This window comes from Hyla sarda, chromosome 12 (genome assembly GCF_029499605.1).
Source record: "Hyla sarda isolate aHylSar1 chromosome 12, aHylSar1.hap1, whole genome shotgun sequence".
Taxonomy (NCBI): Eukaryota; Metazoa; Chordata; class Amphibia; order Anura; family Hylidae; genus Hyla; species Hyla sarda.
Genome location: NC_079200.1, coordinates 39906577 through 39920297, shown reverse-complemented (window position 1 = coordinate 39920297; position 13721 = coordinate 39906577).

Here is a 13721-nt window from a genome sequence, read left to right as displayed (position 1 = left end):
CCCAAGATCTCGGACGCAAACCCAGCTTTCTGACACTGGGCTGTACAGTGCGACCCAAAATCCGATGGTAATCCTCAGATTTCATGATGTCTTGCAAACATTCAAGGCACCCAGTGGCAGAGGCAGCAAAACGAGCCCAAAACCTCATTGAACCTCCACCATATTTCACTGTAGGTACTGTGTTCTTTTCTTTGTAGGCCTCATTCTGTTTTCGGTAAATAGTAGAATGATGTGCTTTACCACAAAGCTCTAGCTTGGTCTCATCTGTCCACAAGATGTTTTCCCAGAAGGATTTTGGCTTACTCAAGTTCATTTTGGCAAAATGTAGTCTTGCTTTTTTATGTCTGTGTTAGTGGTGTCCTCCTTGGTCTCCTGACATAGCGTTTCGTTTAATTTAAATGACGACTGATAGTTCGCGCTGACACTGATGCTCCCTGAGCCTGCAGGACAGCTTGAATATTTTTGGAACTTGTTTGGGGCTGCTTATCCACCATCCGGACTATCCTGCGTTGACACCTTTTTCATCAATGTTTCTCTTCCATCCATGCCCAGGGAGATTAGCTACATTGTTGTGCACTATGGACAAAGGCAAATCTAGATCTCTGGAGAGGGACTTGTAACCTTAAGATTTTGATATTTTTCCACAGTTTTGTTCTCAAGTCCTCACAGTTCTTTTCTCCTCTTTCTGTTGTCCATGCTTAGTGTGGCATGCACAAACACACAATGCAAAGACTAGGTGAACTTCTCTCCTTTTTTTATAATCTTTCAGGCTTGATTTTTATATTACCCACACCTGTTACCTGCGCCAGGGGAGTTTAAAGGAGCATCACATGCTTAAAACAATCTTATTTTTCAACAATTTTGAAAGGGTGCCAATGTTTTTTATCCAGTCCATTTTTTGGAGTTTGGTGTGACATTATGTCCAATTTGCCCTTTTCCCTCCCCTTTTTGGTTTAGTACCTATACACACAAAGGGAATAAACATGTGTATAGAAAAACATGCTACTGCAATCCTTTTCTGTGAGAAATACTTTATTTTCTTGAAAAATTTCAGGGGTTCCAACATTTAGAGCCATGACTTTATATATAAAATATATATAATTTAAACAATCTTCATGGAAACGTGGCAATCTGGTCTAAAATAAAGACTTTGAAGGTGGACTCTGAAGACCAATTAGCTGTCTTAGGAATATCGGATAGGGAACCTCCTGCTTGAAATACTTTAGTGGCCATAGCTCCTCTAGTGGAATGAGCTCCGAATTGGGAGATGTCAGTGCCTGCTAATTGCATTGTACTTTTGTCCCATCTATCTAGAGTAAAGTAAGAGACTGGAAAATGGGGTTTGCAATAGGAGATTAGAAGTTATGAAGAAGAGTTCGGTCTGATGTTAAGAGTTTTGGATTCATACTTTTTTTTTTTTAGACAGCGATCTACACAATTTGTCGTGGTGAGGAAAAGCAGGATAGAAAACAGTACTAAGGTTAGTTTTAGTGCAACGATTAATAGTAAAGTGAACGCCTTGTGGGTGAAAAAAATGTCTGAGAGATGTCCAAAGCTCTCACATCCGAAACCCTTTTTACGGATATGAGACAAAGGAGAACAGTAAGTTTGAAAGAGAGTAAGAGGGAGAAGATCGTCTTCCCTGGATTTAAACATATTAAGGATCAAGGAGATATTCCAAGTAGAATGGTATTTGGGTTGAGGAGGTCTTCTGAAACGCATACCTTTCAGTAACCTGCAGACTAAGGAATGTCTACCTAAAGGAATGGAGTCTATAAGAGTGATTAGAAGATATAGCTCAGTGGTAAACGTTGATACTACGGTAAGCTTTACCTTTGAATGATGAGGAAAGAAAATTCAGAATGTGGCCAAGAGGTGCATGTATGGGATCCAAATCCCGTTGAAAGCACCAATGAATCCAAAGTTTCCATGCTGATCTGTAAGCAGATTTGGTACCTGGAGCCCAGGCCTCGGATAAGATGTCTCTAGTTGCCATGTGAAAACTCTGCATTAGGTTGTGAGGACCCGAAACTAACCAAGCAGTTGGGGACAAATTCCCTGACAGAATTAGAGGGTGGGGATGCCCTGCTGGATCTTGAAGGATGTCAGATGATATTGAGAATACGTGGAAAGCCTATGGACATCCACAAAATTTGGGGAAACAAAGACTGAGTTGGCTTGGAGTTATGATTACTAAAGTTGCTTTCTGGATCATGGTTTGAAGCCGGACCCTAGATACGATTAAAAAGGGAGGGAAAGCATAAAGAGTCATGGGTGGCCAAGTTTGTAGGAAAGCATCCACTCCCAGAGCTTCTGGATTGGGACACCAGCTGAAAAATTGGGGAACTTGTCGATTTAGATCTTTGTTCAGAGGACCCCATAGGGAATTGGGGTTGAAGAAAAATATTCGGATCGAGTTTCCAGTCGCTGGAATCTACAAGGAAACGAGAATTCCAGTCTGCTACCGTGTTGGAGAGGCCCGGAACATATTCCGCCTTGATAACTGATTTTGCTCAGGCAGAAGTGCCAAAAGTCCTTGGCAATGTTGGCTAGGGCTTTTGAATTTGTGCCCCCGAGATGATTGATATAATGCACTGCAGAGATGTTGTCCATCCTCAATAGTATGCAGCAATGATATTTCCCTTTTTGGAGAAACTCCTGAGGGCAAAAGAGCCCACCAACAGTTTGAGGCAGTTGATGTGTAGGAGAGACTCCTCCGCTGACCACTTGCCTCCGGTGGAAAGATTTCCACAGCGAGCGCCCCAGCCCAGATGACTCGCATCTGACTCTATGGCTATTCTTGAATATGAAGTAACCACAATAGACGTTCTCTGGTATCTGGAGTCAGAGGAACTTCGTGTGAATATATGTTGGGCGTTGAAGAGCCCTGTAGTGGAGCGGGGCTTGGAAGATTGCCTGAATTGAGGCCGATAAAAGGCCTACAATCCGAGCGATAGATCTTAGGGATACCAATTGTTTGTTTAGAACTGAACGGATTTCTTTTTTTAATTCATTTTAGTTTCTTTGATGGTAAGCTCAGAAGAGCTGAATGGATATTGATCATGAATCCCAGAAATTCTACCTCCTTTGAAGGGGTTAGCACAGATTTCTTGAGATTTATCAAGAATCCCAGGTTGTTCAATAGGGACAGAGTCCACTGAGTGTCAAGTTGAATGAGGGATGGCATTTGAGCCATAAGAATATAGTCTAAGTTAGTAGACGGACCCCTCGACTTCGAAGGGAAGCTACCACTGATTTTAGAAGCTTTGTAAAGCACCATTGAGCTGAGGATAGACTGAAAGGCAGGCTTGTGAACTGCCATTTCAGATTTTCCCATATAAACTGTAATTATGGTTGATGACTGGGATCGATCGGAACCGTTAATAGGCATCTTTGAGGTCTATTTTGACCAGCTTCTTGGATCAAAAGATCTCTTAAAAGACTAATTCCTTTCATCTTTAAATGTTGATATTTGACATACGTGTTTAATAGTTTCAGGTTTATAACAGGTCTGTAATTGCCATCTTTTTTTTTTTCTTTTTTTTTACCAAAAAGAGGTTGCTTAAAAACATGTGGATTCTAACAGGATTGGCAGTATTGCCTCTTTGACATATAGTTCTTTGATTTCTAGACATATCAGATTGTGGTCTTCTTTTTAAAAGACTATACGTTGAGGAAGATGGAGTTGAACTGGAGGGAACAAAAAGTCTATTAGATAACCCTTGATGGTATTTATAATCCAAGCATCTGTATTAATTGTATTCCAGGCTAGGAAAAAATGCCTGAGCCTTCCTCCTAATGGAATTTGGGAAGAAAATGGAATCGTTGCACTTACCTGTAGGTGGACGAGATCTTGGCTAGCGTCTATGGCCTCTTGCCCTCCACGGTCGGCCTCTTGAGGGGAAAACGGGGGTTGGCTGGAAGGAAGTTGAACCTTGTTGGGAGTCACCATATTGGTAAGGTTGTATTTTAGTCTTTCTTGGGGTCGTTGGCCAGGAAAGCGGCCCTTTCCTTTCCTAGCCTTTCCAAAAAAATTTCCTTGGGACACTTTTTTCAATGATGATTGGGCTTTGTTGAGCGATGAAAATAATCACACTTACTTGCTAATCATTTTGATGAAAGATTCACCAAAGAGAAGGCCCTCAGTTGCAGAATCTGGTTCGTAGTTTGCCAGATGCATTAATTGGGGATCTAACTTTAAGAGAATGGCTCTACGTTGTTCATTACAGAACGCAGAGTTAACACTGCCGAACAGACATACTGCTCATTGGGCCCAGCCTCGGAGGACCTCTATGTCCACAGGGCGTCCAGATACGCAAACCCCTTCTGACATGTCAAGTATCTTGGTAAGGGGTCCTAACAAATCAAGGAATCTATACTGGCAAAAGATCTATCGACCCCATTCTTAAGGTTTTTGCTGGTCTTTTGTAGGTACTTGACCAGAATTGGGTCTATTTCTGGAGTTAGAGAGGCTTTATGTGGGAGGGTAGGCCTGGGACATTACGCCTTGAGCTTACTCCTGTTTGACTTATCGGGGGCTTGCGGAGCCAGGTACCTAAATAGCAATTTGTGGGTTAGGCACCCATTCACCTGAGCGCGGGTGTTTTAATGTGCTCAGGGTCGAAGAAAGGTTCACCTTTACTATCTAAGATGGTCAACTCAGATTTCTCAGTGATCATAGGAGAGTCATCATACTGGTCTGACATATCTTCATATTCCGAATCGGAAGAAAGTGGTGAGTCAGATTCCTCCGAAGATTCATGACTAGAGGAGGTATTGTATGAGTCTGGCTGAAACCTAGTAGAGGCTTTGACAACCCGTTTATTAACTTTTATTTATCTCCTCAGGGGCAGAGAGTATGTGGTGCAGTTTTTGAACACCTTTTTTTGGGCTGCCTTTCAGAGGCTCATCAATCACTATGACCTGATCCTCTTTTTAGATACTACTGCCTTTTTTTGAAGACAGATGGATCGGTTAGACAAAATTGTCTTTTTATTTTTTTATTATTATTTTTTTTTGGGAACGTTTTCCCAACTTTTTAAAGCCTTTAGTCATGCCAGATGTTGAATCCTCTGCTGACCAAAAGGAGCCGGACGGAGTAAAAGGATGCTTTTTCTGAGTATTAGTGGCTGAAGCTTGGGACATAGCCATTACCTCAGAATTAGTTATTGCATCATGTATAGCACCCATAGCTGACTGAACAGCCAACTTGACTGACTGAGAGACTGATTCGTCCACTAGATTTTTTTTTATATGGTCTTCCAAGGTAATTTCATATTCATTATCCCTATTAGGGGAGTCTGACCTATTGGACTTTGTTAGTATCTTTGGCATCCATAATGGTACTTAGTGTATTTGAGACAAATAGAGGAAAGGTGTATATATATATATATATATATATACTGTGTAGTCCTGACTAACAATAGAAAGGTCTATATATGAACAAAATGTATAGAAAAATCTGTCAGGGCAAGCAGACAATGGAAAATTATGTACTAAATGCAGTATCTGTATCACTACAGAGGGATGTCAGGTATACAGCCCGGCTCCGGCGTCTGTGAGGAATAGAGCACGCACCTGCAGAGTATAATGCAGAGCGGCAGAAGATCTCGCGGGACCCTCAAGATCGCGTCCGGGGCGAGAAGGCCAGGCGCGAGCACGGGAACGGAGGCAGCAGGGATGCCGGTTGTAGAAAAGAGGGAACGAAAGGTATAAAGGAAAGAGTAAGGTAACTAGTTTAAGAGTACCAGAATGTTAGCTGAGCAAAGGGGATATGCGAAACTATATCAACACCAAAAATGGCGTTTTCAGGGATAATATGAGTACCAGGGAAGTAAACCCAGTATCCGAGTAAGATGCTGTAAGAGATGTATAACAATATAAAGATTTATACATTCAATTGTATGCACAGTACTTATCTTTTGGGAAGCAGCAAAAGAAAGCGGAAGATGAAGGGACACCTATTCCTTATATAACCTGGGCTACATGCTGATTTTAGGATACCTACTTGATTGTAGTGTCAAGGATGCCTTCAAGTGAGGCCTTAAACTGTGAGTGACTACCGCTGTGCTATTTTGCTGAGTGTCGACATAAGCAAATTCACACCAGACAATATTAGTATAAATCGCTTTCTCAGCACTGACTCCCAACGAGTTCTGTCTATTAGAAAATCACATTAGTTTTTACATTTGACAAAAAGAGGAGGTTTAGTTATTACGTCAAAATCATCATGTTACATTTTGATTGGTTGTTGGAGTATTACATCTGTATATATTAGCATATCTAGCATCCATTTCTTTCTTGGCAGAAGTTCTACTGGGAAATTCCAGAGTTTTGTCCGTCAGATATTTTGTCTTTTGAATTTTTATCTTTGTCCTCCTCACGTCATCTCAAGGTCTCCATCTTAGTCACGCGCAAATTGTAAGCTGATTTATGGGTTAAGGGTAGTTAACAAATATCTTTCTCCAGCATCAGCAATGGTATATCAGTATTAATATATTGATCAGTCATCAGAAACATAAGGGTCATCCTTATCAATTCCCCCTTAAAGATATTTGTTAAAAGTACACAATATCTTTCCCTAGAATATACTCCGCCTAAGTCTCAGGTTCAGGGGGAAAAAAATAAATAAACTGGTATGAGATGCTTCACTGGTTTGAGACGAGCGGCTCCTTATGAAGCACCCCCCTTTGCACCCAGACTGATCCTTCACCTGGGACTCCTATATTAGCCCTACTCTACTGGAGCTACTAATAAGCACCAACACTACAGGGTGGGCCATTTATATGCATACACCTTAATAAAATGGGAATGGTTGGTGATATTAACTTCCTGTTTGTGGCACATTAGTATATTTGAGGGGGGAAACTTTTCAAGATGGGTGGTGACCATGGCGGCCATTTTGAAGTCGGCCATTTTGAATCCAACTTTAGTTTTTTTCAATATGAAGAGGGTCATGTGATACATCAAACTTTTTGGGAATTTCACAAGAAAAACAATGTGCTTGGTTTTAACGTAACTTTATTCTTTCAGGAGTTATTTACAAGTTTCTGACCACTTATAAAATGTGTTCAATGTGATGCCCATTGTGTTGGATTGTCAATGCAACCCTCTTCTCCCACTCTTCACACACTGATAGCAACACCGCAGGAGAAATGCTAGCACAGGCTTCCAGTATCCGTAGTTTCAGGTGCTGCACATCTATCTTGTTTGAGTATTGCATCTGTATATATTAGCATATCTAGCATCCATTTCTTTCTTGGCAGAAGTTCTTCTACCGGAAAATTCCAGAGTTCTCTGTCCATCAGATATTTTGTCTTTTGACTTCTTATCTTGGTCCTCCTGACCTCATCTCAAGGTCTCCATCTTAGTCACGAGCAAATTGCAAGCTGATTTATGGGTTAAGGGTAGTTAACAATTATCTTTCTCCAGCAATGGCATATCGGTATTAATATATTGATCAGTCATCAGAAACATAAGGGTCATCCTTATTAGTATACCTGTTACCACCTGAATACACCTGAAAGTTTTTTTCTTCTGTTCTGGTAACTTTTGCTGCTGTATTTTCGGGAAAATAAAGATTTGGCATCATAATAGGAGTCTCTTGACTTGTAATAAAATCAGCTTACAATCTCCTTCACAAAAGGAAAGAGGCTGATAAGCTTGTTTAAATAAAATAGCTTCACTGATAAGAGAAGCTATAGCTGTTTAAATAAATGACCAATAGAGAAAGTGTTTTCGTACCATGAGTACAAAGCAAGAATAAAAACATGATTTTCTTAGGTGTCTATTGTCTTTAAACTAATGCACTGCTACTACTAAGGACATAATTTTGAGTATTAAAAGAAAATAATTGTGCTTAATGCATAGTTTCAATATTGTACAGGACTTAACCGAAGAAGGGGTAATAATTAGTTTACAATTTTATATTGCATGTGTGCTATATTCAGTACTTTTGGTATTTGCGAGTTGTGCATAACAAAGGCTGTAATGGGGGCAGTCCTGTTCATAGTTCTAAAAAGCCAAACTCAACACAGTCCTTAACCACTTAGGGACCCAGGCCGTACAGGTATGCCCTCGCTCCCTGGCACGTAAAGACCCAGGGCGTACCTATACGCCCGTGGGAATTTCGGTCCCTGCCACGAACCGGGCGGGGACTGAACCAAGATACCTGCTGAGATCATTTGGAGACCACTATACAGTGGGCTCTAAACTGTAGCCCTGCAGATGTTGCAAAGCTACAACTCCCAGCATGCCCAGACAGCTGTTTCCTGTTTGGGCATGCTTGGATTTGGAGTTTTGCAACAGCTGGAGGGCTACAGTTTGGAGATCACTGTGCAGTGGTCTCTGAACTGTGGCCCTCTAGATCTTGCAAAACTACAACTCCCAGCATGCATGAACAGCAAACTGCTATCTCGCCATGCTGGGAGTTGTAGTTGCGTACCTCCAGCTTTTGTATATTTACATCTCCCAGCATGCCCTTCGGCGACCAGTACATGCTGGGAGTTGTAGTTTTGAAACAGCAGGAGGCACATTGGTTGGAAAATACTGAGTTAGATAACAGAACTTAACTGAAGGTTTTCCAACCAGCGTGCCTCCAGCTGTTGCAAAAGTACAACTCCCAGCATGCACGGTCTGTCAGTGCATGTTGGGAGTTGTAGTTTTGCAACAGCTGGAGGTTTGCCCCCCCCCCCCCATGGTAATGTACAGCGTGCATTCACACGGGCGGGTTTACAGTTAGTTTCCTGCTTCAAGTTTGAGCTGCGGCAAATTTTCCGCCGCAGCGCAAACTCCTAGCGGGAAACTCACTGTAAACGCCCGCCTGTGTGAATGTACCCTAAAAACACTACACTACACTAACACATAATAAAGGGTAAAACACTACATATACACTTCTTACACTTTCCCCCCAATAAAAATGAAAAACGTATCGTACGGCAGTTTTTCCAAAAGGGAGCCTCCAACTGTTAGCTGCAGTCTGAAGCAACACACTGAGCTGTATACAATAATATAGGCCAGTTTTTTCCAATCAGGGTGCCTCCAGTTGTTGCAAAACAATTCCCAGCATTTCCGGACAGCCATTGACTGTCCAGGCATGCTTGGAGTTTAGCAACAGCTGGAGGCACCCTGTTTGGGAATCACTGGCGTAGAATACCTCTATGGCCACCCCTAAGCAGTCCCTAATTTAGTCCTCAAATGTGCATGGCGCTCTCTCACTTTGGAGCCCTGTTGTTTTTCAAGGTTTAGGGCCCCTCCAGAGCAATTGCGTTACAAATTTGTAACGTAGTTTCTCCTGAGTACAGAAATACCCCATATGTGGGCGTAAAATGCTCTGCAGACCCACAACAAGGCTCAGGAGTGAGAGCGCACTATGTACATTTGAGGCCCAAATTGGTTATTTGCACAGGGGTGGCTGATTTTACAGCGGCTCTGACATAAATGCAAAAAAATAAATACCCATCTGTGACCCACATTTTGGAAACTACACCCCTCACGGAATGTAACAAGGGGTATAGTGCGCCTTAACACCCTACAGGCGTTTAATGAAAATTCTTCAAAGTTGGATGGAAAAATGAAAAAAAAAATGTTTCACTAAAATGCTGGTGTTACCCCAAATTTTTCATTTTCACAAGGGAAAATAGGAAAAAGCCCCCCAAAATTTGTAACCCCATTTCTTCTGAGTAAGAACATACCCCATGTGTGGATGTAAAGTGCTTTGCGGGCGAGCTACAATGCTCAGAAGAGAGGGAGCGCCATTGGGCTCTTGAAGAGAAAATTTGTCCAGAATTGAAGGCCACGTGTGTTTACAAAGCCCCAATAGTGCCATAACAATGGACCCCTCCCCCCCACATGACCCCATTTTGGAAACTACACCCCTCACGTAATGTAATAAGGGGTACAGTGAGCATTTACGCCCCACAGGTGTCTGAGAGATTTTTGGAACAGTGGTCCGTGAAAATGAAAAATTTAATTTTTCACTTGCACAGCCCACTGTTCCAAAGTTCTGTCAAATGCCAGTGGGGTGTAAATACTCACTGCACCCCTTATTCAATTCTGTGAGGGGTGTAGTTTCCAAAATAGGGTCACATGTGGGGGGGTCCACTGTTCTGGCAGCACGGGGGACTTTGTAAACACACATGGCCCCTGAGTTCCATTCCAAACTATTTTTTTACCCAAAATCTCAATGGCGCTCCTTCTCTTCCGAGCATTGTAGTGCACCAGCAGAACACTTGACGTCCACACATGGGGTATTTCCATACTCAGAAGAGATGGGGTTACACATTTTGGAGGGCATTTTGTCCTATTATCCCTTGTAAAAAAAAATTCATTTGAGGGAAAACTAGCATTTTAGTGAAAAAAAAAAATCATTTACACATCCAACTTTAACGAAAAGTCGTCAAACACCTGTGGGGTGTTAAGGCTCACTGTACCCCTTGTTACATTCCTTGAGGGGTGTAGTTTCCAAAATAGTATGCCATGTGTTTGTTTTTTTTTTTGCTGTCCTGGCACCATAGGGGCTTCCTAAATGGGACATGCCCCCCAAAAACCGTTTCAGCAAAATTTGATTTGCGAAAGCCAAATGTGACTCCTTCTCTTCTGAGCATTGTAGTTCGCCAGCAGTGCACTTGACCTCCACTTATGTGGTGTTTCCATACTCTGAAGAGATGGGGTTACAAATTTTGGGGGGCATTTTCTCCTATTACCCCTTGTAAAAATGTAAAATTTGGGGGAAAACTAGCATTTTAGTGAAAAAAAAATCATTTAAACATCCAACTTTAACAAAAAGTCGTGAAACACCTGTGAGGTGTTAAGGCTCAGGGGTGTAGTTTCCAAAATAGTATGCCATGTGTTTTTTTTTTTTTTTGCTGTTCTGGCACCATAGGGGCTTCCTAAATGTGACATGCCCCCCAAAAACCATTTCAGAAAAACTCACTCTCCAAAATCCCACTGTCGCTCCTTCCCTTCTGAGCTCTCTAGTGCACCTGCCGAACACTTGACATACACATATGAGGTATTTCCTTACTCGAGAGAAATTTGGTTACACATTTTAGGAAGATTTCTCTCCTTTTACCCCTTGTAAAAATTCAAAAACTGGGTCTACAAAAACATGCCAGTGTAAAAAATGAAGATTTTGAATTTTCTCCTTCAATTTGCTGCTATTCCTGTGAAACACCTAAAGGGTTAACAAACCTTTTGAATGTCATTTTGAATACTTTGAGGGGTGCAGTTTTTTTAATGGGGTAATTTGTGGGGTATTTCTAATATGAAGGCCCTTCAAATCCACTTCAAAACAGAACTGGTCCCTGAAAAATTTAGATTTAGAAAATTTTGTGAAAAATTGCTGCTATACTTTGAAGCCCTCTGATGTCTTCCAAAAGTAAAAACATGTCAACTTTATGATGCAATCCCAGATTTATTAATGTTTAAAGTGAAAGTGGTCAGATGTGCAAAAAATGGCCGAGTCCTACAGTGAAAATTATCTGGGTCCTTAAAGGAGTAGTCCAGAGGTGAACCCAGTGGTGAACAACTTATCCCCTATCCTAAGGATAGGGGATAAGTTTGAGATTGCAGGGGGTCCGACCGCTTGGGCCCCCCGAGATCTCCTGTACGGATCGCTGACAGCCCGCGGGAAGGGGGCGTGTTGACCTCCGCACAAAGCGGCGGCCGACACGCCCCCTCAATACAACTCTATGGCAGAGCCGAAGCGCTGCCTTCGGCAATCTCCTTCTCTGCCATAGAGATGTATTGAGGGGGAGTGTCGGCCGCCGCTTCGTGCAGAGGTCGACACCCGCTATCTGGCCAGAGAGCCTGGCCCCCGTACAGAGATCGCAGGGGGCCCCAGCGGTCGGACCCCCGCGATCTCAAACTTATCCCCTATCCTCAGGATAGGGGATACGTTTTTCACCACTGGACTACCCCTTTAAGGGGTTAAGACTACATACTTTTAAAGGCTGTGTAGAGTACTACGTGGCTTTTTGAAACTATGATAATAATTCCGCTGGTTAAAAGAAAATATTACCTTTTTACTCAATGGTGATAGGGACTCTGAGTAAAACACTGTTACTTTTCTTAGATCCCTTATAATCACTGTAAAACTCTGCAGACTTCTGAGCAATTGCGTGCTTAGCAGTCCGTAATATTCATAGGTGGTTGCTCCTACTTCCCAGTGATTGGCAGTGTTCTATGACTATTTATCACAGAGAGAACATTGCCAATCACTGGCAAATACCCTTAGTAGTGAGCGCACAGCCTGTACAGCACTGTTTAATGTTGGGTTCCATCAAAATAACACACAGCTAGCTATTAATGTCTAAACCTTGACAACAAAAGTGAGTACACCCCTGAGAGGACATGTCCAAATTAGCCCCAATTAGCCACATGTTATGTGACTCGTTTGTGTTACTAGGTCTCCAGAGTGAATGGGGGATGTCTTAAATCTGGTGTAATTGCTGACACACTCTAATACTGGTCACTGGAAGTTTAACATGGTAAAGCATCTGGAAAGAAAAGAAACATTTTGCATTTTGCACTACATTGAAAAGGCCTAGGCTACAAGAATATTGCCAAGGAACTAAGAAAAAACAACCCTAAAACTGAGCTTCAGCATGGTGGGCAAGACCATACAGTGGGTTCACAGAACAAGCCTCGCCATGATCGTCCAAAGAAGTTTGGGTGCACATGCTCAGCATATCCAGAGGTTGTCTTTTGGAAATAGAAATGTGATTGCTGCAATCATTGTTATAGAGGTTGAAGGGATGAGGTGGGGGTCATACCATTGTCATGTCAGACCATACACTGCACAGTTTGTGATGACAAAGGACATGGATTACTGCAACCATGTCCTGTGGTCCGATGAGACCAAGAAAAACTTATTTGGTTCAGATGGTGTCAAGTGTGTGTGATGGCAACCAGGTGAGGAGTACAAAAGGTCTTACCTACAATCAAGTATGGTGGTGGGAATGTCATGGTCTGGGCCTGCATGAGTGCTGCTGGCATTGTGGAGCTACAGTTCATTTAGGGAACCATGAATGCCAACATGTACTGTGACATTCTGAGGTAGTGCATGAACCTTTCCCTTTGTAGACTGGGCCGCAGAGCAGTATTCTTATATAAGGATCCCAAACACCTTCAAGATGAATACTGTCTTGCTTTAGAAACTGAGGGTAAAGTTGATGGACTGGCCAAGCATGTCTCCAGAGCTAAACCTTATTGAGCATCTGAGACCTCCTCAAACGGAAGGTAGGGGAGCACACGGTCTCTGACATCCACCAGCTCTGTCTTGAAGGAGTTGAATAGTACTCCAGTAGCAACCTGTAAAGCTATGGTGAACTATATGCCCAAGAGGCTTAAGGCAGTGCTGGAAAATAATAGCAAAATATTGACACTTTGGGCCCAATTTAGACATTTCCACTTAGGGGTTGTACCCACTCCAAGGTTTAGACATTAATGGCTGCATGTTAAAGTTTTTTTCAACCCCTTAACGACCACGGATGTAAATGTATGTTCTGGTGTGGAGGTACTTAGCGCACCAGGATGTACATTTACGTCCTGTGTATGACCGTGAACATCGGAGCACTGTTCACGTCATACACTGCAGGTCCCGGCTGCTATAAGCAGCTGGGGACCTGCCGGTAATGGCCAACATCCGCAATCGCGTGGATGTCTGCCATTGACCCTTTAGATGCCGTGATCAATACAGATCATGGCATATGCTGCAATGC